Raw genomic sequence first — 26,888 nt, 5'->3', positions numbered from 1 at the left:
ATGAGGAAACTTGGAGCTAAATGGAGAGAAAAAGTAGTAATTTTAACTGCCGTTTTCCTTCATGCATCACAAATGGAGTGCATGGGAAAATTGATTAGATAACACATTTACAGTTTGTACTGATTTATTTTTAAAACTCTTCTAATATTTATGATTGTTGTTCATCAGAGCTTAGGATAAATTTGCCACCAAGGAAAACTTTCCAGTCTCTTTCTGAGTCCTGATAGGCTCCTCATCTTGACGTTCCTCTTTGATGATGAGTTTCCAATGACAGTGGTGGCAGATGAACAAGGGCTTATTCTCATATTAATTTTTGTAAAGACCATACTTAGATTCAAATTCTGCAGAGCATGCTCTCAGGGGTTCCAGCATTATCACTTATGGGCTTTCTAGCTCTTCATGGGAATACTGAGAGGATTATTGGTAACCAAGTCTTATAGCTTTGCTGGTTTAATGCATGATGTGCATTCAGGAAGGCTGGGCGCTTAGACATGTAGGTCTTCCAGGTACATGGAATCTGTCTCCAGGAAGTATCTTGGTGCTCTACAACTGTTTAAGTATCTTAGATCCTACAAATGTTGAATTTCTTTCCCCATTTTGTTTTGTCTTGATGGTTTTGGTATTTTTAATGTTGCTACTTAACTTTTATTTTTTAAAAATCCATCAGTAGAAATGAAACAATTCCACAACTGGGGGCAGGGCAGGTCTTATATTAGAGTCTTCAATTAAGAACCAAGGCAATATTTATTGAAAAATGTTATTAAATGGTGAATTCCTACAAATGAATGAACCAAATATGTTGATCTGAACTCAAGTTCCTTTCCACCAGTGAGTTTTGCCTTTGATCCATGGGGAAATGTGTAATGGGAAAGGAAAGAAATGGAAAGAAAATAAAGGGAGGATGGATAAGAACAGGCTATAATAAACAACAACAAGGATAATGGGTGAGTCTCTGTTAGTAGGACACTTGGAGTTGTCTATATTTAATTATGTTCTTCCTGTTACAGAATGGGAAGATTGAACAGGAGAGCAACCAGAAAGTACAGAAGTTATGTTTTCTATAAGCTCTTCCTTCTAAAGATAATGGGTCAGACCTTCCGTGGGTGAACATGAGCCGAAGTGGAATAAAGTTGGTAGGATCTGATTCAACGCCAGGGAGCGTCTCTCTTTGTGTTTATCTTTTTTTTCCTCAGACATAGTAGGCTTTTTCATGGCTTGTTTTCAGCTGGGGAGTCACACTGAAACGAAGTGTCTTGCCAAAAAGCCTCAGGTGTGCTCCAATGAAAGCAGGACCATAAAAGTGGTAGTGAGGGATGTGAAGACAGCTCCAAGCTTTAAATTTATATCTCCCAGGCTGACACAGTGCATCTGTTTTCTATTTGGGCTTGCACGCGTGTGTTTTTTTAAGTTGACATTTTAGAAAAATTGGAACATTTTGTCATTTCCCTCCATGCAGATGTACAGGCAGGAGAGGTCTTGTCAGCTGGGAACTTGTGCTTAGCTAGAAGGAGAGAATTTTCACCATATTAAAGGGTCAGATTAAGGTAACCTGAACTTGAACATGGAGTTCTGGCGCTCAGAGCCAGAGGGCAACTCGAATCTCAGCTGTTACTGAAGCAAAAGGGAAAAGTAATCCCAGTTCTTCTCTCATTTATACCTTTGGTGAATGGCTTGAAAGACAAATCTGCTGACTGCCAGAGTTTGCAGAGAGCCTTAACAGAGAGCAATTGGGTCTTTGAGTCCTCCCTTTTTCCTGTGAATCTTCATTTCTTAGGCAGAATATGCCAGGCTGGCTTAATCTGATTTGCCTTCTCGTAGTGCAGAGAGCATCTCCACCACCATCCACAGCTGGCCAAGCTGGGTGGGAAGAATGTTAGCAGGCAAAATATGGACTGCTGGTACTTGAGCTGAAGGACAAAGATTATTAACTGCTAGTCACAGCAGGCTGTAATCTTCAGGAATCCAATGGGTTATCCAGTTTGCTCACAGGGTTCCCCTTTCCTTTCCTGCTTTGACTTGCGAGAGATGACTTTTCACAGGAGAATAACAGTATGAGAAAAAAAAAGAAGGTCTGAGTGAACACTTTTCATGTCAACTTTAAGAAGCAGTGAAACAGAAACAAAATTCAATTTTTTAGTGATGATCAGTGAATTGTTCTCTCTCCTCTCTGTCCTTTACTCTGTGAGGATTTTCTAAAGTATTACTTTCTCTGAAGCAGGTGGTTATTGATTCCTTGTCTCCTACCTTCTTCTCTGGACCTTTAGACTGCTAATGACTCAGAGCACAAATGAGCTGTTGCCTGCACACAGCAGACTGACATTTTCATCACAGCCAGGATATTCAGGCTGTGATGAATAGAGAAAAGGAAATTATAATAATAGGAGAAGCTTGAATGTTCACTAGGGCAGCACTGAGTTCATGGGGCCACCTTGTGACATAGGTTTCTGAAATATCCTTATAGATTCACATCTATAAGAACATCTATAAGCATATCTCTCCTGAGATCTATATAGCTCCTTGTATTGCCATATAAACCAAATCAAACTCCACGCAACTTGCAAACAAGGTGATTTTTCATAGAATCATAGAACACATTCAGTTGGAAAGGATCTTAACAGATCAGCTAGTTCAACCACCCCTGGCAGAACATGGACATCTTCAACTAGATCAGGTTACTCAGAGCCCCATCCAACCTGACCTTGAACATTTCCAGGGATGTTGCCTCCACAACTGGACACTGTCCTAAGCAAAGGAAATGCCCTTAAAAGAAGCCATTAAGAATAAGGGTTTGTCTACTGAATTTTCCAGATATGTTGTTCTCAGGTCTGAGGGGATGGTAACATCCACCCGTTGAGTAGAAGAGTGTTTTAGCTTGAGGAAAGCATCTTCCCTAATCAGGCAATGCAGAAGCAAAATGAATTGCTCACTGACATGTATCAATAGCTTCTGCCAAATTATACATGATTTAAGGCAACTAATGCACTATGTGATGATAGCTGAAGGCAAGCATATCCCAAAAGATATATTGCTTACCACCTGCCTGGACAAGAAGTACAAATATTGGTGCATAAAATTTGGGGCAGCGCTGCACTTCTAGAACTCTGACAGATGAGTTTGGTTGAGTTGTTAAGGTATTTGCCACAAGATGCAGTTCTTATTGTGTCACTTTGTCAAAACCAAAACCTAAAGTCCTTGTCCAGCAGGTAATCTGCATGGAAAAGAAATTAATAAATAATAAGCTAAAGGTAGAAGCAACAAGAAGCATAATACCAAGAGATTAATAAAAACTCTTGAATTTTTAGCATTATTTTGAAGAAAAACAACCTAAAAAAAGAAATCTTTCTCCTTGCTTTGGATACAGCAAAATTTGCATTAAAGCTATAATAAATATTTGAAATTTAAATTTACTAGTTAAGAAAACCTGATAAAACTTATGTACTTATGATAGAAAATGTTTTCAGAGTGGTGATTTACATCAGCAAGTATCTGCCAAAAAAAAATTGATGCTGTATTTTCTTATACATAAAAATATGTTGAGGATTTATTTGAGGAATTGTTTTGAGGAAAAATCATGGAATCGGAAAATCAGAGAATTGTAGAATAGTTTGGGTTGGAAGGGATTTTAAAGATCATCCAGTTCCAATCCCCTGCCATGGGCAGGGACACCTCCCACTAGCTCAGGCTGCCCAAGCCCCATCCAACCTGGCCTTTAACACCTCCAGGGATGGGGCAGCCACAACTTCCCTGGGCAACCTGTGCTAGGGCCTCACCACTCTCATCGTGAAGAATTTCCTCCTTATATCTAGTCTAAATCTTCCCCTCTCTATTTTGTAGCCATTGCCCCTAATCCTATCACTAAAAGCCTTTGTAAAAAGTCCCTCCCCAGCTTTGTTATAGGCTCCCTTCAGGTACTGGAAGGTCACTCTAAGGTCTTCTCGGAGCCTTCTCTTCTCCAGGCTGAACAGCCCCAACTCTCTCAGCCTGTCTTCGTGTGGGAGGTGCTCTAGCCCTCTGATCATCCTTGTAGCCCTTTTTCTAATTAGAAGAGCAGTAGATTGTCATCTGAGTTTTCAGATCTGTCACCACCAAAGCCTGCAGTACTCCCAGCAAAAAGAAATGATTGAAATGGTACCAACGTCCTGCCTTCAGAAAAGCTGCTGTCACTATCAGCAGCCAGTTGCTGGATTCACACTTTCCTTATGTTGCATTGTATGTACAACGAGATTGCCTTTAGCAGAGCCAAGTGACAAGTAACAAGTCTTTTCCTCTGTTATGAGTTTCATAAAACTGCAGAGGAAGAGATTTTGGTGGATACAATTACATTTGATTCTAGCACAATATAGCGTTAAAACAGAAAAATCCAAAATAAACCCCAGGAGCTTTATTTTCCTTATCTTTCTCTCTTTAAATTCGTGCTTTCATCTGTATGACTATTTGTACAACAAAATGGAAGAAAAAATCAAAATTAAACAATATATTTGAAATAACAGAAACTTTCCCCCATATGACATGTCTTGGAAATACTTCAACCAGTTCCAAAAATACGCAGTTGGTTTGGAGAGGTTTAGAAGTGTCCTGAGGAGATGGCAGCCAGTCCTTCTGATAGAGAGGACATCTACTGAAATTAAATCAACCATGACAGATGTGTGTTGAAAATATTCTAACAAACCTTCAGATTGTTGGTTTAGAGCTCCTTGAGCAAATGATAATTTGGCAGCGGAGCCGGAATAAATGAAATATTTTGGCTTGTCTAGGATGAATATTTTTCACCCACCCAACTAAATTAGACACAACAAGGAAGAGGAGGAGTGGAAAATCATTTTAGAGCAATATTTTACTGTGAGAAACTAGTGTGTGGGGATTAAATTACTTGCTTAAGGTCAGATAGAAAATGTATGGCCAAAGCCTTTGGGAGGTCTGGATCAAAGCTTGAACTGATGTCTTATCCTTCACTCTAGGCCCTTGGGAGGTCTAGATCAAAGCTCGGACTGATGTCTTATCCTTCTTTCTTCTTGTGTTTATATATGGAGTGACGATATTACCTAAAGGAAAGAAAATTTCGCCATCAAGGTGAAAAAAAGGCCTTTTTTTAATTTTTCCTTTCTACTTCTTAGCTCATAGCTAAAAATCTGCTGTGAGCTGAATGGAGCTGTCAGAATATGGACACATGGGTTTTCATAGAGTCATAGAACAGTTTGCATTGGAGGGGACTTTTAAAGGTCATCCAGCCCACCCCCCATGCAGTAAGCAGGGACATTTTCAGCAACATCAGGTTACTGAGAGCCCCATCCAACCTGACTTTGAATGGGATGAGGCATCTACCACCTCTCTGGGCAACCTGTGCCAGTATTTCACTACCCTCAAAGTGAAAAATTACTTCCTAATATCTAGTCTGAACTTTGCCTCTTTTAGTTTAAAGCCATTACCCCTCATCCTATTGCTACAAGTCCTACTAAAAAAAAATTCCCCCATCTTTCTTAGAAGCTCCCTGTAAGTATTGAAAGGCCACACTGAGGTCTTCTCAGAGTCTTCTCTTCTCTAAGCTGAACAACTTCAGCTCTCAGCCTCTCATCACAGGGCAGGTGTTCCAGGACTTTGCTCATTTTTGTTGCCTAGTTTTCCTCCTGAGCAGATTTTACTCCACTGCCAATATCTGCAGAACAGGTCACCTCTTCGGTCTTTCTGTTTCTGCTGAGTGGTCAGGAAAAAAACTGAGGCACGTGGGTGTCTATTCTGAGGCATCACCTAAAATCTCTTCCTGCCCCTCATGTTCTCACTCCTCCTCACTCCCTCCTTCCTCTCTTAGGCAGAAGAGAAACAACCACAGGGTTGTCTGGTTCGATGTCAGAAGGTAGCATTTCAGAAGGACCTCTTTCTTAACATTTACCTATATATTTACTGATATGAAATATCTCACATTAAGGAAATCAAGTTAGTCCCAAATTTTCAGGCTATTCACCTCTACCAAATAGTTCTTAGATGTCATTGTGAAAAAACTGGACCTTGATGACTGCCAGAAAAAGGCTTGAGCACTAGAAACCACAGGAGATGCAAATATTTCCGTCTTTAAAGAAAGGGCAAGTTTTTGTCCAGACAATGATTTCAAACAAGACAGGATAAATGTTCTTCACAGTGTCTTCCAATAACAGATGTCCTTGTATCATCTCATTTGGGTGGATGAGCTGCAGCTTCTTTTCTCTCTGGTCTGTGGAGATGCTGATGCCATAAATCCTTCACTAGATGTTTTGATCCCTCCTTAACTCCTCCAAATTGCAAGCTTTCCTTGAAAAAAGGTGAACTGCTGGCAGGAGACCTTCCTCCTGATGGACCCTCCTATGCTTCACAGATTACACTTTTTTTGCCAAGATGAGCAGAAAGGGATGAAAAAAAGAAGTGAGGAGGGAAGCCCTCGCCTTATTGTTTCTCATATAAAACAGCTTATGAATTCCAGAAACCCTTGAGATATCTATTTGTAACTGAGAACAGAAAACAATCTGGTTTCCTATAAAATATTAATTTCAACACATATTAAACAGGGTAAAAAATATTCATTAAGAACTGGGGGGAAGGGAGAAAAAAAAACGACAGAAGGAGAGAGAGATGAGATGCTTACATAGGAACAAGACCAATATATTTTCTAACAGCACAACAGGAGACCAACGGCAAGTATTGAGGATTCAGTTGTGTTTCAGTTGCAAATGTAGGTTACATTGGCATGGCATTTTGAAAACAGGTGTGAGCAGGCTCCATCCCACCTCCAGATCCTGTGTAGATAGATTGTGTAGACACCTTTACAGTGATGAAGGTTTTATTAAGCATCATCTGGTTTTTAGGCATGGATCCTGCGGATAGACCTGGGTTCATGGCCAACAGGTTTGGAATGTGGACAGAGGAATTGCATGTTTTGACTGGACAGGTATCCCATTGGGGATTCTGGATGTCTCCAAGTCTCCAAGACTGTTGATGAGCCATAGAAGTGTGTAAAAGAAGTAAAAAAACCCAACAACCAAACAACAACCAAAAAAAACCCCAAAACCCAACAAAAGCAAAACCAAAAATCCCAACCACTGTCACCAAAAAACAACAAATTGAGACTCCAAATGTTCCATTACTGACCTTGCCACTGATTCATAGTATGACCTTGGCCAACACATCTAATCTTGTTATGCTAGCGTAATTAACTTGAAATAAGTTCTTTCACAAATGTCTTATCCCATGTAGAGGAATTAGTCTTCAAGGTCCATGTAAAGGGCAGTGGCCAATCCTGATTTAAAAGCTGTAGTAGCTCTTGAATCACATTGGGACTGCCAGTGATTCACAGAATGGAACTGATAGAAACATAGAATCACAGAATCATAGAATAGTTTGGGTTGGAAGGGATCTTAAAGATCATCTGGTTACAACACCCCTTGCCATGGGCAGGGATGCTTCCCACTGAATCAGGCTGCCCAAGGTCACGTCCAACATGGCCTTGAACATCTCCAGGGATGGGTCAGATACAGCTTCCCTGGGCAACCTGTTCCAGTGCCTCACCACTCTCATCATGAAGCAATTTCTCCATATGTCTAGTCTAAATCTGCCCCTCTCCAGTTTCTGGTGCAGGAGAACAACTTCAGTGCAACACAGGAATGTCAAAATGGTGAAATAAGCTGCTTAAAAATCAAAAGGACTTTGACAAAGAGTAAGGCATTAAATGAGATCTGCCTCTCCATCAATGGATTCAAACTATAAAGTGAGGAACAGGGTTGGGGCTTTGAATTGTCCTAGGGGATAATTTGAAGAAAAATGTCAATCTCAGCATTAACTTTGGAAAATGGCAGAGTGGAAATAGAACTTAGCCCAGTCCTCTAACTGAGAGGGGTGAAGTGTGCAGCTCTGGGACCTGAACTGAAGCAGATGTACTGGGTTATGTACACACCTTGCTGTGTGTAATATCAAGTCTGCGGATCCTGGAAGTTGAGAAGCAGTTCATATCGAACACTCCTTGCCCCCATCCCTCCTCCCCTCCCTTGAATCTGCCCATGGTCTCTGGCTTGTTTAGTCTAGACCATACAGTCTCATTATGTTTTCTAATTCCTGATCTCCTGTTAAAATCAAACTGTATAAGATTACATGCCAGATAAGGCAGAAAATTCCACTTGAGCTCAATGACACGATCTTATCAAATTATGACTTTAATTCCTATCTTTACTAATTAAAGTGGCATGCTCTGTGGAATCCAATAAAGCCAAATTCCATTCATTTCTCCCCTGTCTCCTGGTTTCCCATCTGTCTGCTCCCAAGGATTTTCAGTGGAGATGTTTAAGGACAAAACTAGCTTATTAAAGTGGTTTATACTCTTCTGCAAAGCTATTTCACCTTTCCTTCCTCATATCTATATGTTGGATAGAAGAAGTTTCAAACTCTTCCAGATGCTCAGCTTCTGGAGGATGACATTGCCTTCTTGATTTCACATGCTGGCAATCTATACTTAAACCCAGCATTTTCTAAGAATGATTTTTTTTTCCTCTGCACTGAAATGAAGATGGCTTTAGGGTAAAGCATGGCAGGTGGTATGAACTATGGAGGAACGATGCTACTTTTCCTCCTCCAGTAAGCCAAAAAAAATGACAGGCAATCTAGACAGAGTTCACTTCCCTGTATCCTGTGTTGCAAGAGCCAATTCCATCTAAGGTTAAACAGTGATCTGTTCAAGCACTCCTCAGACAAACACCAAGGATGAAATAGGACCATGTTCAATCCCAGGGGAAAAGGGTTAGTTTATATTGTGGCTGGAGGTGATAAACAAGCTCCTCTTACTCCTTAGCTGTGAATCAGCTTCAACTGTGCAGAAGTAAACACCTGCTTGAAGGGCAGAGGTTAGGAACCAGCTGTCCTGGCTGCAGCTCAAGCTGAGAGTAAAGCAGGCTGCAGAGATTCAAGCATTTTCCTAAGACTGTTCTGAGAGGGATGTGAGAGATCAGAGGAGCAGAGAGGAGAGGAATTCTTGGAGGTGCCTTAAACACTGAAATTCAAGAACTGTTAGGGCTGAGCATCTTCAATGCTAAGTAAAAGAATATGTTTTGTTTGCCTGTTACTGATGAGGAAGGATTTTGTGTTGCAAAAGGAAAAGGTTCCTTGAGGGAGTGTTGTTTCTGCCTAACAATTATGGGTTTAGCAAGGAACATGCGAAGAAGCTCTATTTGGAGCCTAAAAGATGCTTCCAATGGCAGCAGTTTTTAATGCAATACTGTATGCTCATCTTCTGAAAATTAGGGACCTGGTGATCATCTCTATAGTGATAAAAGAGTTAAGAAACAAGCTTTAACCCCTACCTGGTGCTGTTTTGGTTCATAGTCTTCTCCTAAACAATCACAGATCAGGACAACAAGTGCTGGGAACTATAATAAAAAATTAGTAAGACTACATCTGACAGTCCTCCAGTGCTATCCCAGAGAGCTTTTAATCCTCAAACACCCTCCTTTGCCCTCACATCAAACCCCTAAGGAAGGGAAGCATGTTAATTCATCTTTTAGCTCTGAAAACTCTACTGTTGGACTTAGCAAAGCCTTCGTAGTATACCAGGCACTTTGAAAAAACAAAGCACTTGCAAAACAAAGATGACTTCAGCAAAAGGTGAACCAAAGGAGGCCCCTAACCAAGTGCTGTATAATGTAGATGTGGTCAGTCTGTGTCTCCTGGCCTCATGGCCAGGCTTTACTCCCTGCTCCCATTTAATTAGCAGAATAGGTGCAGCCAATGACGCAGTTAAAAATGGAGCTATGGAAAATCACTAATCACTGTGAGATGTTCAGGAGGTGGAAGAGTAGGTGAGTAAGTAGACCAAAAGACAGGTAAGTAAACACAGAGTATTATCATCAGAGCATCATTTTTCAGATTGATGACATCCATGCTCCTACCTACTCTAAATACAGGAAGCTAAAGAGATGCCAGGGTTGCTTGGTTACCTGGAAGTGGGAACAGGATGGAGAGAGCAGTAATTAACTTATTCCCTGGCTGTTATGTGTAAAGTAGAAACTCATCGTTAACAACCTGTTGGTCCATAGATTCCTTTCCTTCTACATAAAAAAGATAGCAATCTTTTCCTATCCAGGCATTTAAGGAAAGGTATTTCTGTGAGAAGCTCTGTAAAACCCTAAAACCAAACAGTTCATTTAGTCTAGTAGAAGTCTGAGCATTGAAAATCAAGATACATCACCTGAATAAACAGTCACCCTGATCTTTGCAATAGCCTTGGATGGCTTTCATGCTGATTTAAAAACTGGAATAACCTGCAACTGATTTTATGTTTGTTACTGAGAAGTAACTCTCACGTGTACGGATAACTTGGAGACAAGTAAGGAAGGAGAGAATTGCAGTAAATAGGTCTTTCTTTGAGCAGCTACCAAAGATAAGAAAAGGACAGACAAAACATTGACCTCTGAACAAATGCTTCCCTTACTCTTAACTTACAAGGCACAGGGGTGCACAAATATTCCCTCCAAGTGGCACGACTGAGCAATTTTGCCTGGTGCCAAATTTGCATTTGTTTTCATGCTTTTGCGTACTAGAAGGTCAAGTTAGCTTTGGCTTCTTTTCCCTACTCATCTCCTGGCCACTGTCAAGAAAATTGAGCCCGTTTCCTCTCTGACCATTGGAATTTGCTCTCACACGCTCCTCTTTTTATGCAGCTAGGTACAACTCTGATAAGGGCCTTCCAGCCCCCTTCTAGGAATCAGACCATCTCCATCTGGCTAAGGTTGGCAAACAGTGAGGGTGTAACAACCTATGATTGCTTACGTCTGTACCATGATGTTTTCTAACCATTGCAGAGGCCAGATTTGGAGGTGGAAGGGAGTCAGCAGAAGGATATCTTTCGTTATCAATCAGGATGTGAGGGCATGGTCCTTCTAACAGTAAATGATGATGTGGTTTTGTCTGGTTATCAAAAAGATAAGTTAAAAGCTGTGACACTGAGGTACGTTTTAAGTTCAGGGACCCCTTTTCAATCTGGGATTTAATTTAATCCCCTTTGTACACCATAGAAGACTCCAGCTGAGTCAGTCACCCCAGATTCCTCCTTAAAGTCAGTGGAGAGAAACAGGCACTTCCAAGACACATATATTCTTCACATTTTTTTAAGAGCCTGTCCACAGAGTGATGAACATGCCCTAGACTGCATTCACTACATGCCTGTGAACTTGCAAGAAGAGCTGGGCTGACCAACACCAGTGGAGGTTGCACCACTCCTGATATATGCATTAAGTCAAACGAACTCCATCCTCACTCTGTCACTAACTTCTGTCTATGCATGCAACATCTTGATGGCCTTAAACTGGAAGGGGGAAGATTTAAACTAGACATTAGGAAGAAATTCTTCATGATGAGGGTGGTGAGACTCTAGCACACATTGTCCAAATAAGTTGTGAATTCCCTATCCCTGGAAATGTTCAAGCCTGATCTAGTGAGAGAAAATGAATAATTTTTACCTGAATTTTGGTTGCAAAGAAATAAGATTTCACCTCTCCCACAAGAGATAAATATACTTTGAGATCAAACTCATAAGGAATATAAGAAACTGGAAGTATCGTAGACCTTAAAATAAATTCTGGAAAAGAATTCACTTATTTTTGACAAGAACATAGATTTTTCTTAAGCTTTGATTTGGTTTAGTATGAGAGGCAATAAGCATAGACTGAAACACAGAAAACTCCATTTAAACATGTAAAAAAGATTTTTTACTGTCAACATGGTCAAACATCAGAGCAGATAGAGAGGTTTTGTTGTCTCTGACCTTGGAGGCGTTCAAATGTTGACTGGACAAAACCTTGAGCAACCTGCTCCAGCTCACTCCATTAGACCAAGGCACTGGATTAAAACATCTGCAGAAGTCCCCACCAGCCTTGGCATCTTGGTAAAATGTGAACTTAGAACAAACCCCTCGTGCTTCAAGACCTCCCTGCTGACCTCTCTCACGATGGTGCTTGCAGTTTTTTGATAGCCCTATGATACAGAATGGTGTTATGTCCATTTTCTCATAGAAGGGAAACTGAGGCACTGTGCTGCAAAAGTAATGTGATCAAGTTCCATGGGGTCAGTGACAGAGCTTCTTCTTGACAAGCTTCCCTGATCCTCCTCCCTTCCAAACGCTTCTGGATAAGTCATACAAATGAGGCTGGGCAGAGCTGAAGAGACCTACCTGATCCTGAAAAAAAGGCATTCCTTCTCCCTACCAGCAGCTGTATTGTGAATGGATTTAGGACCTGGTAGAGTTAATTCTGAAACCCTAGGGAATCAGGGGAGTTTGATTCTAATTGTTGGCTTTGACACTGATCTTCATTCCGGTCCTTGATGTGTCACTTCTCCTTGCTCCATTCCTCTCTAAAACTGGGTTAAGGACTGAGTCAAGACTGATTGATCTTACCAGTCTGTAGTGAGAGCTCAGAACTAACTGATGGGGAAGAGACGCTGAACCAAATGTACCATTCAGATAACCCCAACTTGCTGATGGCTGTAGGGATCTCAACAGCACTGGTGTGTCAAATCAGGGGAACAACCAGTCCCTGGGGTTGCTCCCTGTCCCTACAAAGTTGAAGGGAGCTTGGATAGGGGCTGACTGTGCCGCTGAAGCCGCCCTTTATTGCCTAAAGAAAGAACGTGGCTAATTTCCCTTCATTTACTGAGAACACACTGTCTGGCTCACCTGCAACTCCTGCGGTTTCGGCTGAGATCCTCAGGGGCTTGGTTGGGTTTTGTTCTCCCCCTCCACCCCTCATCCTCTGGCCTCCAAAGGGAAGCTGTACAAGTTCGAAGAGAGCCCATAAAACGCCTCCTGTCTGCAAACAAACCCTGACATCAAAGGGAGGAATGAATGGGAGCCAAAATCTCAGAATTAAAGGCACTGACTCATTTCTGCTGCACCCTCTGTATTGCCAGGAGGGCCACAAGCCACCATGGTCCCCCAAGGTGAGATGTGCAACAACCTTTCCACTCATTCTTAGGGAACCCTTGGCTCAACCCCATCACAGCAGCGCCTTTTTTCCATTCACCACCTCTTCTCATCTGCTGCAAAGCAGGAGAAGCCATCAAGGTCCAGGCCTCCTCCGTGTTTGCCCTCGTTCTTTTCTGCAGCTCAGACACCAACAAATGGTGACCAGGGAGGCACTTCAAAGCCAAGTCTTTTTTAATCACCAAAGTGAGGGACAACCTCTGACCTCCTCATAGAGGAAAAAAATAATTGTTGACAGGGTTGGAAAAAATGTTCTCGTTGTGCACATAAACAGACTGGAAGGAGCTCGCAGTGCCAGATGTGGCTGAGATGTGTTTAGGAGCTGAGATAACATATGACATTTCCATCACATTTTCATTAATCAGAAAAAGGGTCTGGGTGGTGGCTTCCCCCTCCACCCCCCCACCTTGGTCAACACCAAACTGGAAAACAGCCATCAGCAACATTCTTTTTTTTTTTTTTTTACTTTTCTTCCCTTCCTTCTCCCCCTTTCTCCAGTTTTAATTGGAATTAAAAGTAAATTGGAAATTGCCTTGGGAATGCTTTGTTTGAGATAATCTGCCTTGCCTGTATTCTGATGTTTTTCTTTTCCTTTCCCCGAGCTGAGCATCCCTTGTGTTTTAAAGCAGTTATTCACCCTTCTACTTGACTCATTAATAGTTCCTCAAGGGGGTGGATGCCCAGTTGAGTTCTCCATTTGCAACGCTTGCCTTGCACACATGTATATACCTCACTCTGGGATGCCATAACAGGTCTCAAGAAAAGCAATATGAATGGGAAATAGAATTGTTTACACCATGTACCAGTCTTCTGGGTAGGTTTTGGACGCTGAACTCACATCCCCTGGAGACTTAGAGCCTGTGGGGCCCCCCTGTTATACACAGTAAAACTTGGGAACTGCAGGTGTATCTAAGAGATTTTACTGATCCTGTCCTTTAGGAACCCATCCTGATTCAATAGCTTGGAAACTCTAGGACTGGAAGAGCTTTGGAGACAGGTGATGTACCATGGTGTCTAAAGGAATGATCCCCCAGACCTGCTGTCCTGTGCACTGCAGAACTGAGAAAAGATGTGCTGTCATCAAAATAATCATTTTCTCTGTCAGACAAATATAATCAGTGGTGAAGAGACTCCTGATTAATGTGGTGTCCTCAGGGGACACAGATCATTGCTCCCCAGGACCATTTAACACACTTCCATTGCAGCCAGGTGCCCTGTCTCAGTTTGGGTTGCAGAGGGACGGTTCTATGCAGCTGAGCATCCATCATCACTTAGGAAACCTTCTTTCTGTTCTTCTCATGCAATAAGGTGTTTGGCTTGCTGCTGGAATAAGAACAGATTAAGATTCTGAGAACTCAGGACATATAGGAGAGAAAGGATGTATGTGGCTAAAATAAGTGAGTAATGTTCTCACATAATGGAAACTGGTCTTTGTAGTGGGTTGGGATGTTCCAAAGGATCATGCTTGTTGATTCCTCCCTTTCTTTCACCTCTCAGACAGCTTTAGGAGCCCTGATAGGACTCAAAAAGAAGCTGAAATACCCTTTAGCTTGAGTTAGACACCACTTCTACTTCTAGGTTCCAATATGATAAGTGTCTCTAAACCTCCTTCATTCATTCAGGCACAAACTTTTCCCCATCTTCCACTTCAAGGGTGGGAGGCCAGGTTTCCCTCCACTTCTTTCACAATCAGTAAGCTCTGAAAATCCCTCTACATCCAGATGTCTGGACATAATCTTTAAATTAGACTCTTTTTTTCAGTTGCATCCTTGAGACCTGTTGGGCCATATAGATTGTAAGACAGATAGATCTGCTGATGTAAGATCCTTGATGGGTAATTCCAAGAAAACTCCACTGAGCCCTACTAGGAATCCAGTGTGGTGGATGCATCTATGCTACATCACATGAAGAAGATCTTTTACCCCAACATTCTATCTGGAAGCAGAGCTTGCCAGCAAAAGTGCAAGAGTTGTGTTAGACACATGTAGGAAACTGAGCTGGAGCTTGCTTGTGAGTTCACAGGCTGGACTCCACCTCAACAGAACAGCCTGAAATACAACCTCTCTCAAGCTACTATATACAGCGTACAATGGAATTCACTCTGTGCACCACCTATGAGGACAGACACTAGAAATGAGTGGAGTTTCAGGTTTTCAGTCCTCTCGAACTACTCTTTAGCTGGATTGATGGGTTCATGAGCAGCTCTGAAGCTCTCTTAGTTGTACTTGTGATCTTGCTTCGTATTTAGTTTAGTGGATCATCTTTCCATTTGGGTCTGCAAAGCCTGATAAACTGCATTAGACCTTAAGCCTTGCAGTCCAGCCAGTGATTCTAAGTACAGACCAGCAAAAGGCATCCTAAACTTTCTACTGCATACCTGCCCCCCTGCCATGTCCCTTTATTATTATATGCCCAGGCTTTTTAGGAATATCTCGAATAAAATAATAGAATAGTTTGGGTTGGAAGGGACCTTAAAGATCACCTAGTTCCACCCCCCCCTGCGATGGGCAGGGACACCTCCCAGTAGATACTTGATAAATCAATTAATGTGCAAAGAGGCTAGAGAGATACTGCTCCAAATCCTGAAGTTGGTTGCTGACTGGCGTGAGTCAATGTTCCTGCTGGTGCAGCTTCCAGGGAGGTCAGGAAGGATATCGCAGGCCAGGTTAATTTTATCTCCTATAGGAACATATCCCTTTTGAGTAACAAAGTACAGCACTCTAAGGCCCTGATTCAGCAAAACACTTGGAAATTTTCTTACATGAGAATTGTATCTGGGAGGTTTCTGTACCTTATTTGTGACTCCAGTGAGTTTCCTGCTCCAGGTCCCTGCAATCACACATGCCTGGCGCTCAGTTTAATCCTGTGATGCATGCAGATTCTCCATCAAGGAAAGCCCCAAACACATATGGCTCAGGTTAAAAGACAAACAATCAAACTATGGTTCCTGACTCACTCGCCTTGTTCAGATCATTGATAAAGATATTAATCAGAACTGGTCCCAACACCACTTGTAACCAGACATCAACCGGATTTAACTCAATTCACCACAGCTCCGTAGGCGTGGCCATGCAGCCAGTTTTTACCTGCAAAGATTACACCTATCCAAGACATAAACACCCAGTTTCTCCATGAGAAGGCTTTACTAAAGGCTAGGTAGACAGCACTTCCCTCATCCATTAAGCGGGTCACCTTGTCATAGAAGGAGATCAGGTTGGTTATGCAGGACCTGCCTTCCCTAAACACGTGCTAACTGAGCCTGGTCACCTGGTTGATCTGTATGTTCCATGTGATGGCACTCAAGATAATCTGCTCCATAACCTTTCCTGGCACTGAGTTCAGGCTGAGGGGTCTGTAGTTATATATATATAAAGATATATATATACCCGGACTTAAGTGTCTTAACTCATGTCCCTTAACCTTAGACTTCGAATAGGGAAATGAGATTATCAAACAACATTTTCCAGGCTCCTGTAGTCAATGAAGATCTCAGACTGGCATTGCAATCTCAAATTTTCTCCCTCTTTTTTCCTGTCTCTAGGGAGAGAACAATTAACTGCTTTAATTAAGAGCTGAAGTTAGTTAAGAAGAATCTGACATTAAATATTCTGTCCTACCAGTTGCTCGGGTTGAAATTACTCAGGGTTTTATATATACCACCCTGCTGAGATGACACAGCAGGAGCCTTACAGGGCGGTAGTCAGATTACGTTGACATCAGATGTACATTTTGGGATGTGGGTTGGACAAGGCATTGGCATCCCTTCTCGAATCTGAAACCAGGTTGGATAGGAAACATCCTAGTGTCTGTTGCTATCTGCTCTGTAGCTCCAGTCTCCCTCCTTCCAGCCAGCTGGAACAATCCAGCTCTGACTCAGAGGGAAATGTGCCATTTCTTGCATCACTAGAACAGTTTTCTCCAGCAGATAGGTGCTCCTTGGAGGTCTCCAATGAAACTCCTCATTCATATTGGTCTTCCTTAACTTAGACCAGACAAAAAAGGAATTGTGGCGAGACGTCCTGCAGCCAGCCAGGAAAGAACTGGCCCAGAAGAAAGGGAAATCAGAGGGCAGCCCACATATATCAGCCAGTTGCCTGCTAATTCCCATACCTCCTGAGTATTCCCATGCTTGGAAAGCAACTTGCAGACGTTCCCACATAGGCTGGGGGTGCTACCATGTCTGTTCCATTAAACAAACTTCACACCCTCATAACCTGGGATGTTTGTTTTATCACTCAATTCCCCGGCTTACGTATATTCTGAGAGTTAGCGGGGTCTGCAAGGTCCTTTGGAGATTCACTCTCTCCCTTTCAGCTCATAACAACACTTTGCCATTTTGGAATTTGACGTAAAACGCTTGAATGTCAGCAGGTCCCTGTGGAACCTTTTTCAAACACTTCTTCAAACAAGAATGAGTTCAGCCTAATAATAATGCCAGTAACACGCGTAACAGTTGAAGAAAAACATATATTTTGTATTATTTCTTCACAGGCCCAGTCATGAACTTCTCGTGGTGTTGTACAGACAGAACAAGAAGCTAGCATCACCCAAAAAAAAAGGCTCAAAGCCCAGAGCTGAGGTCCAGAACTGTGTTTAAGAAACATCATTCACCCTCGCAGTTTTCAAAATGAGAATAATAGGCACTACAATGTTAAAGTCTGAAACCTCTAGACTAGATGAGAAAGTTACTGATCATTACAGTTTTTTGATCACTCCCTTTTGGAGTTTTCTAAATTAATGGCTGGAATTACAGGCTTTCAGAACTGACCTTCTGATCAGGTTGGGTTTGTCTCCTTTGAGAGCTGAAGCAGGGCTTGGAAAAAAAGTTGGGGAAAAAACTTATTAGCAGGGCCTGTAGCAATAGGATAAGAGATAGTGGGTTTAAACTAAAAGTGGAGAAGTTCAGACTAGATATTAGGAAGAAATTTTTCGTACTGAGGGTGATGAAGCACTGGCACAGGTTGTCCAGAGAGGTGGTGGATGCTCTGAGCAGCCTGATCGAGTTGAAGATGTCCCTCCTCACTTGCACAGGTGTTGGACTAGGTGACCTTCATGGTCCCTTCCAACCCCAACCATTCTATGATTCTATGACTGAAGGCAAATGAGATCTGATATGGAAACAATTTCATCGGATGATTTGCTCCAGGTTTTCTACTTTCATCATTTTTCCCCTCAGATTTTGGTGAAGTCAAACTACATAAACTTTTCAAATGCATGTTGAGCCACGAGGCATGGGCTTATCTTTTATTCCTAGGTAAGAGGTTTTATAACACTGCTAGTGGGTATGATAACTCCCACTGCAGAAGTAACCACATTTCAGGTAGAGATGAAGTGACTCTCTGTCTTTACTACCACACTAAGCTTAAAAAAGTAATTCGCTGTCTCCTAGGGGCAAAGGTGCCCAATGAATTTAATTTACTCAAGGTCAGGTCACAGAGGGCTCCTGAAATTTCTCTCTGGTATACATCACAGATGAAGTATGTGTTCCTCAGGGGATTTTAATTCTCACAGCATTGTAATGACCAATCTAGAGGAACATGTTTTGGCCATGTTATACCTTCAGCTTCTACATCAGCATCATAAAACTAGGACTGGAGCAACTGAGCCCTTGTAAAGGCAGATTTGCAAGCCGCCCTTACACCAAGCGAAAATATTTATTTAAAGGATGCTAGAATAGACCTAAGCAAGAACAAACTTTGACTCTTTTACTCCCCTTATGCAAGTGTCTTTCTACTGTGTGGTAGGAAATAGAATAGGAAATTTGTGTCTGTAGAGAACTAAGGAGATGAGGAACACTATTATTTTTAGTGAATTTATTATTTTAGTACCTCTGTTTCTCTTATTATTTGAAAGAAACAAAGCCCTCCCCTATATACACTCTGCCTACATGAAATAATACAAAGAAAGTCTTCGTCATTTTGCACAGGCAGAATTGTATTTGGGGAAATAATGGTGTTTTAAATAGTGCTAATAGAACATCTAGAATGATGGAGATCGAGATTGGCAGAACACTCACATGCTCTATGACTTTATGAACAGAAAGAACTACAACTAGTCACAGACCAGAACCACTGCTTTAAAAAGGAATTGAAAAGTGAAAGCTCAAAATCCTTCCTTCTTCACAATACTCTGTATTTCAAGTTATTTTTCATATTTTGAGAATTTTGCCACATCATTTTTACAAAACCACCAGGTTTCCATTTTAATAATATGTCCTAAGATTGACCTGAAAATTGTAATAATAATTTTTTTCAATTAAATAAATAACACATAGTTCCAAGATTTAATATAATTTACAAGAGAGAGGAAATCAGTCATTTTTTATCCTCTTAGCTGATTCCTTGTATTTAAACTATTTTAAAAATAGATAGTCTAAAAGGAGAGAAAATATTCTAAAATCCATATTGCACTCCTAAGCATTCCAATAGTCTCCAGCAGCAAGCATCATTGCTTAAATCATTTAGTTAACAGGAAACATTAAGTCTGTTCTTTTCTCATTCTAGGTGAACTGACTGACTATGGAATAACAAATGCACTACCCAGCACCCAAGTATGTAAAATTCAATGCAAGGGGAATGGGTTTTATGCACAGAGTTGATTACAGACAGAAATTCAGAACCTCTGTTTTTCCTCGTGGTTTCCATCACGTCATTTTTCTCACACTTGCAGAAACCATGTAGCCTCTCCTATTTCACATCAGCTTCCCCCTGCCTTTTGCAAGTCCTCAGTCACCATTAGCAGTGGTTCTCCCTGGGAGGAATCTCTTGAGTTTATCTTGGATCTTCTAGCTAACAAAATGCTGTTTACAGCAGGTTCCTTACGTATTGATGATGCTTTCAGTCTCTTCTGCTCTCTTCTGTGGACACATCACACAGGATTTCACATGGCTGAGAGAGCTGGGGTTGTTTAGCCTGGAGAAGAGGAGGCTGAGGGGAGACCTCATTGCTCTCTACAACTACCTGAAAGGAGGTTGTGGAGAGGAGGGATCTGGGCTCTTCTCCCAAGTGACAGGGGACCGGACGAGAGGGAATGGCCTCGGGCTCTGCCAGGGGAGGTTCAGGCTGAACAATAGGAAAAAAATTTCACAGAAAGGGTCATTGGGCACTGGTAGAGGCTACCCAGGGAGGTGGTTGAGTCACCTTCCCTGGAGGGGTTTAAGGGACAGGTGAATGAGGTGATGAGGGGCATGGTTTAGTATTTGATAGGAATGGTTGGACTCGATGAACCTATGGGTCTTTTCCAACCTGATGATTCTATGATTCTATGATTTCAGCTCCTGCAGACCTTGGATGTTGGTAGCACTCCTTGCATTTAGTGTTGGGAAAATGAATGAGATGTTCTTCGGGTTCTAGTGGAACAAGCATCAAGAACTGGACTTGATGGGCTGCATGCTACCTTATGCTATCTGTGTTATGAACTCCAGAGCTCTATTTTGAACCTTTCACAGAATCACAGAATCACAGAATAACCAGGTTGGAAGAGACCCACCGGATCATCGAGTCCAACCGTTTCCTAGAGATGCGGTCCATTATCACATCTTTAGGAGATGCCAGTCTCAATCCACCTTTGCTCTTTTATTTTTATGTAACCTTCTCTCATCATATGATGACCTAAGCAAGTAGTAAGTAAGTAAGTAGTAAGTACACATCCCATCTTTGGAAGCAGCAGCAACATAATGGGTCTGGATGCTGCTTCTGCTCTGGGCAGGGGGGAAAGCTGAAATGTCATCATCTGGCAGAGCAGCTTATTCAGGTCTGGTGTGGCAGCAGATGCCCTTCTGGTAGTCTAGAGCTCCTTCTGCTGGGCACACGGCATCATGCCTCGGTCCAGGTCTTCAGCTCTGAAACTTGAGATTGTGCTTTCTGTTTTCTCACAGACTGCCAAACAGAAAGCCTGAGTTTTGGGGTCCTCCTTCTTCTTCTTCTATATAAAGCCAACCATAGTATCACACTTATACTGCAAGCAATATTTATTAGTTACAATTGTGGCATTTAGTCATAATCTTTCATCCCCAGAATATTCAGAAGAAAATGAGACCATTCCCTTTAACCATTTCAAATAAGGCAGCCAAGTCCAGGAAGCAACAGGGCAGCTGTTTAACAGCTGAACCAGGAAAATCAAGAAAGGAGTTGCAGAACATCGTGGCCAGCTCACATCATGAGGAAGCTCTTTTTTTAGGTGCTGAAAGCTCAGTGCATCTCTGGTTCATTCCAGAGGCCTTAGTGAAATCCCTTTATTAAAGACTTTACATGCTAATGCTTTCACTGGCATAACTATTTATTATAGCCCTTATTATGGAGATGTCCTAGTGCGCTAAGACACATGTACACATCGCCCCCAGAACTAATTGTGTGAAAGGCAAAGAGAGATAGAAAAGTAAACCCAGAGGGGGTGATGCCCAGCTCCTCTCAGCCCTCCTGGCTTGCACTGTTGTTATTTTAAACTGCTGGTAAATTATGTGCTACTGACAGATTCATTGCCAGCTGAGATTAACACCACCAAATAGCTCAGCCTGCCTCTGAGGGTAGGAGGGTACGAAGTTTCTTTCCCACTCTCCTGGAGCAACTGCAAGGTCTCCATCTGAGCCTCACGCCAGACATAGTGGGCAAGATATTTTTGGTACGGTCGTTGCCCGTCTGACATGACCTGGTGGCAAGCTATTGATTTTAGCTCTAGTGTTACACAGCCCAAAAGAAGTGATAAGAAAATGATTTTTCTCCTGATATATCTCCCTTCTTGCTTTCTTTTTTTTTTTGTTTGCTCCATGAATAGCTTTCTGTGGCATCTGAAGGTCAGTATTTGCGTCCTCAATGGTGCTTGGTGCATTCAACCAATGGCTAAGGACACGTGGCCAGCCCAGGTCTCCTGTAGCTCCCTGCCTGATTTATGAAGAACAAAACCATTGCAGCTGCCAAAGCTAATCCTGAAAGTGAAACCAGTGGAAGGTTTGCTGAAAGGCCAGGGAAGCCTCTGCTTTCTGGTCAAGTGCACCAAAGTAGGCTTGCTTGCCTTTTATTCTGAGTTGCCAAAATTCCTTGTCTTTGGAATGGGGTGGGAAATGACAAAGGGAACAGAGTAGGGAGGAAAAGCACAAGAAGAGAAGAGAGAATGGGACAAGGGTAAAATTTTACTGACACATAACACAACCTGGCCAGGAGAGCCTGGTGCCACTTTTGGCACTGTGACCATGTGACTTTGGGCTGGTCTTTTGACTTCATTTTTGGAAGGAGAGCTCATTGCTTGGTGCTGTACCCATGGAGAAGAACAGGATTTCCAATCCAAGAGGGCATGTTCAGTATTTATCTCATTAAATCTTCCTTTCTTAGTTTATGATGTCTGCACAGTCCTTCCCATCCCTATAGCAGAGACAATAGAAAGAAATGATTGTCCAGCCCTTGATTTAGTGCATCAACTTCCAGAATTTAATTTAGGCCACTGTAATGGTTTTGACCTCCCTCTATAAATCCAGAAGCCCCATCTGGTAAATGATGGTAGGATTTTTTGGAGCGCAGTGTTGATTTTTCTCAATATATAGAATCATAGAATCATAGAATAACCAGGTTGGAAGAGACCCACCGGATCATCGAGTCCAAGCATTCTTGAAAAGAACTTGAGATGTAGGATGGCAAGTATCCATTGTGGAGTTTTATGTCCTATTTTCTCATAGCTAAATGGGGAAGAACACACAATTCTCTCATCCTAATACACCTGAGTAGGGGTTGCCCCCAACCTACCAGTCAGATGTCTTGGGTTGAAGACAAGGTGCTGAGGAAAAGAGGGAGAAACGGATGCAGGCAGATGAACTCCAAGTTCTTCGCAAAAATTGTGTTTGTTTGTTGCTAAAATAATCTGTCTGAGCTTTCTCTACCATTTGAGTTAAAAGCTGCTAAAAAATTCCTGTTTGAAACTTGTCAGTTTATGAATGGACATGTCTCCTGCTGGGTTGCTGTGGGCTGCAGGTGAGCTACACTAAATTACCTGGCAGGCTGAAGATCTTGCTCCAAGGCCCAGAGCCTGTTGGGGCTTTAGGTCATAAAAACAGCCAAATGGGTCAGACAAAGCATCCACCTAACGCAATATCCTATTTCATGAAGTTGCAAATACCAAATGAGTGTAAGAATGCAGTGAGTACACGGCAACGCCTCCATCAAATATTCTCACAGTCTATAACAAGTTCTGCCTCTGGGACTTCCTAAGCTGGACATGATTTCAGTGTATTTTGTGCCTTTTAGTGGATTTCTCTGCCACAGATTTCTTTTGCTTCTCCACAAACTCATGAATAATTTCTGTGTCTACAACACCCAATGTTAGGGGGTTACATGCTTTTCCTACACATATAGTGAACCCTTATTTACACCCAGTTATGACAAGCCACCTCCTTTCATTCATTTTTAACTTCCCACATGTATTTAAATTTCCTCATTTGCAATGAAGTGACTGTTTCCCTTCTATTCCAACAGAATTGAAAAAGGGAGAAAAAAGACCCCTGAAATACAGCCCATTGTGTCTTTTTTGGTCTGAAATTTTTTCATTTGGTTTGGTTTGGTTTGGTTTTTTTAACGAGTCATTCTCCTATGTACCAAGGTCATTTGAATTTTAATCCTGTTTTGGAACATACTTAGCAGTCCATAACAGCTTCATGTAATCCACAAATATCCTTTCCTCTTCCACCACCCCTGTCCTGAACTTAAGTGCGAATACCACTAGATCCACCACAAATACCAACGTATCCCAGATTGTTGCATCATTCTATTTCAACAGTAAACCCTTAGTAGCTACCTTTGAATACAATTTTATCTCTCGTCCTGCTTCCTAGTTTCATTTAATAGGGTCCTATTTTCCTCTCTTGCTTGTATAACTTGTGAAAGAGTGTCTGAAGCCTTTTATAGCTAATATCTCCTGCTTCTCTGCCATGCTCAAGGCCTCTTACATTGTATTTACAATTAACTAAGAGCTCTGAGAGTTTCCCTTCACCATGGATCCAGGCAAATGCGTGTGATCATTTTGTGGCTCAGAAATGATCTAGCATGGACAAACTTGTCTCCCAAAACAGAGCAGCCACACGTCAACTACCTCCTACAAATTGTCCCTGAGTCACATTAATTTGCCACTGTCTGGCAGGGATGTGTTTTCTTTACTAGGAGACATTTTCAGTCATGGTTAAGTTTATTTGCTTAGATGAGTTTTCAAATACATAATATTGAGATTCACCATTCCCACATGCTTAAAAAAAAGTCTCATTAATCTATGAGTTTATTTTTTTTCCCGGTTCCAGGGTGAGTTCATATGCCTTTACCATCAATGCCAACTGTTCTAGCATCAGGTGACAAGACTTAGTAGGCTCCACTTACAGCTCACTGCTCAGAGACACCGTCCCAGACTACCTGTCTTCCAGTGTTTCCATGCTGGGTTGGCAGCAGGAGACTCATCAGGCACAGCCTTATCTTTTTTCAGGGTATGGAGACATGGCTGGCAAGATGCACTTTGGGTTGTGTGGTGGAGGAAGCCCACACTGGCTCATCTGATGGGGCAGCAGCACAGTTAGGGTGCTGGAGAACGTATCAAGCCATGGGACTTTCCTGGTCCTGAGGTGCCCAAGCAGATCTATCTACTTCTTATAATTCCAGCATATTCTCACCCTTCACCAGCTTCCCAAGTGGGCTGAACATTAGGAAAAAATTTTCAATGAAAGGGTCATTGGCACTGGCAGAGGCTGCCCAAGGAGGGGGTTCAGTCACTTTCCCTGGAGGGGTTTAAGGCAGGGGTGGACGAGGTGCTGAGGGGCATAGTTTAGTGTTTGATAGGAATGGTTGGACTCGATGATCCGGTGGGTCTCTTCCAACCTGGTGATTCTATGATTCTATGTGGTCAGTCAGTAGGACAAGCTTAGAATCATAGAATTAGGGGTCACACAGTGCGTTACTGCTTGCACCAGAAGTGGGTCTGCCCTCTAATTGCAGGAGGTGCCAAAGCCAGCTGTGGGGACTCTCATACAAAACCTGTGAGACTTTACACATCTGAAGGGAGCTCTTAGTTTTTTTGCTCCCTGGTGACTCTGGCTTAACTGAACCTGCTTTTATGATGTTCTTTTTGGAAGAACAGTCTATGAGTAAATGTTGATCTTGCTGTAGCCCTGGACACCACTTGTTTATTTAAACTTCCCTTGGGTGAGGTGACTTTCTTGCATATCAGCAGCAAAGTTGACAAGTTTCTCTCTTGCCACTGATTCAGCCCTCCATTCTCCTCACAGGCAAAATCCTGTCACGCGCTGTGGGAATCTGTTTAGCATGACAGTTTGTCCTCCTGCATATTCATCATCTTCAGCTTTCACTTGCTGTGAAAGCAGGCTGGAGGAGCAAGCAGAAGATAAATGCTTTTGGGGCAGAGAGAGCCTGATGTGGTCTTCCTTCACTGTTCAGTCCTCACCATGGGCCAGTGCCTGATCATTTATCATTTTCAGCACTGCTTTGCTCATCATCTTGTACTGAGCTCAAAGAACAGAGGAAGTGAGGATTGGGAACCTCAGCTTTCCTATTAGCTGTCTTCATTGCCTGCAGGAGGTCAGGCAGACTCTCAAACTTCAGACGTGCTTTTTAAAACAGAACTGTATCCTACCAATTTATCTTCACACTGGAGCATAAGTTAAGATTAGACCTTAGTGATTTTAGCCATGAGCAAGGCACTGTAGTTATACACTGACATGAACGCTTTCTCCCTCTCTTCTTCTGAGGCACTTGTGAATCAAACAAGCAAAACAAACAAATGTCAGTGGTACAGAGACGCTGTGGGTGATGCTGAAGTGGAAAGCAAACTTTATAAGTAAGCTCTTAGAGAGTTCCCAGCAGCCAGCTTTAATCCACTGTTGTTTCCTCTGTCAGAGGCCACATTTAGGTGGCTAGATGACTTCACCCATGCCAACCAGCTACTCTCAGCATACGAATTAAAACCTGGGAGAGAGGTCTGCAGACGTACGTTGTGTGTAGTGTGACTTGTGTGCACTCAATGCTTGCTCCATGGCAGACTTCTCTCTCATTCACCTCCAGCATAAGAACAATAGTATCATTATCTCTCAGACCAGCCTGAAGCTTTCGCTTGTTGGTACCTTGAAGAGCAGCATCATTTTGGTGACAAAACTATTTTTGACTTCAGGACTTGTAGCGTGGGTCAAACCTGCGAGAGGTTCTCAGGATGGGGCTAAGGCACTGAAAGCCATGGAGTTTAATAGCAGGAGCCTGCTGTAATTTCTCTCTCTTTTACACAAGGCATTATTATATTACCTTTGCCTTCCAGAAGGGGAAATCGGAGCACACACATCTGTCCATGGCTACTTGGCTGCTGCTGGCTGGTCTTACCTCAGGGGGTACAGACCTGGCTTCCTGAACTCTGGCACATTGCACCATCCCGTGGACATACCACACTTTCAAGACAGGTTTTCAACCAACACTTTGGGGCACTCGTGGGTTTCCAGTTCTGCTTTTATGTTTAGGAGGCTCTGAAGGGAATGTTACCTTCCCCAGCTGAACTGCCTCCCCTGACTTGTGGTCATTTTTAATTCCCCACGAATGGTCTCTGATGGCAGCATTTCTAACATCCGTGTGAACAACTTCTCACTTTCCTCACTCCAGTTTTCCAGAATGTGTGACTGAATTCTGGGCAGTGTTTTTCCTCAAAGGCTACATTTCCAAAACCAACCATGCTAAGCAAAAAAAAGGAGAACCAAAAAACCAAAGAAAAATTCTCCGTATTCCAATCATCCTTTTGGCAGTCTTTAAGCACCATTGCAAAACCCAAATGTCATTCAACATTGCCAATCAAGGACTTTCTTAGAGAGCAGTGGTGTTCCACCACATGGATATTTTGCACAAAGACAACTCAGGTAATGGTTTACAAGAGCTTACAC

This window comes from Phaenicophaeus curvirostris, chromosome 6 (assembly GCF_032191515.1).
Source record: "Phaenicophaeus curvirostris isolate KB17595 chromosome 6, BPBGC_Pcur_1.0, whole genome shotgun sequence".
Taxonomy (NCBI): Eukaryota; Metazoa; Chordata; class Aves; order Cuculiformes; family Cuculidae; genus Phaenicophaeus; species Phaenicophaeus curvirostris.
The sequence above is the reverse complement of the archived record's forward strand: the minus strand, read 5'-3'. Positions refer to the sequence as shown.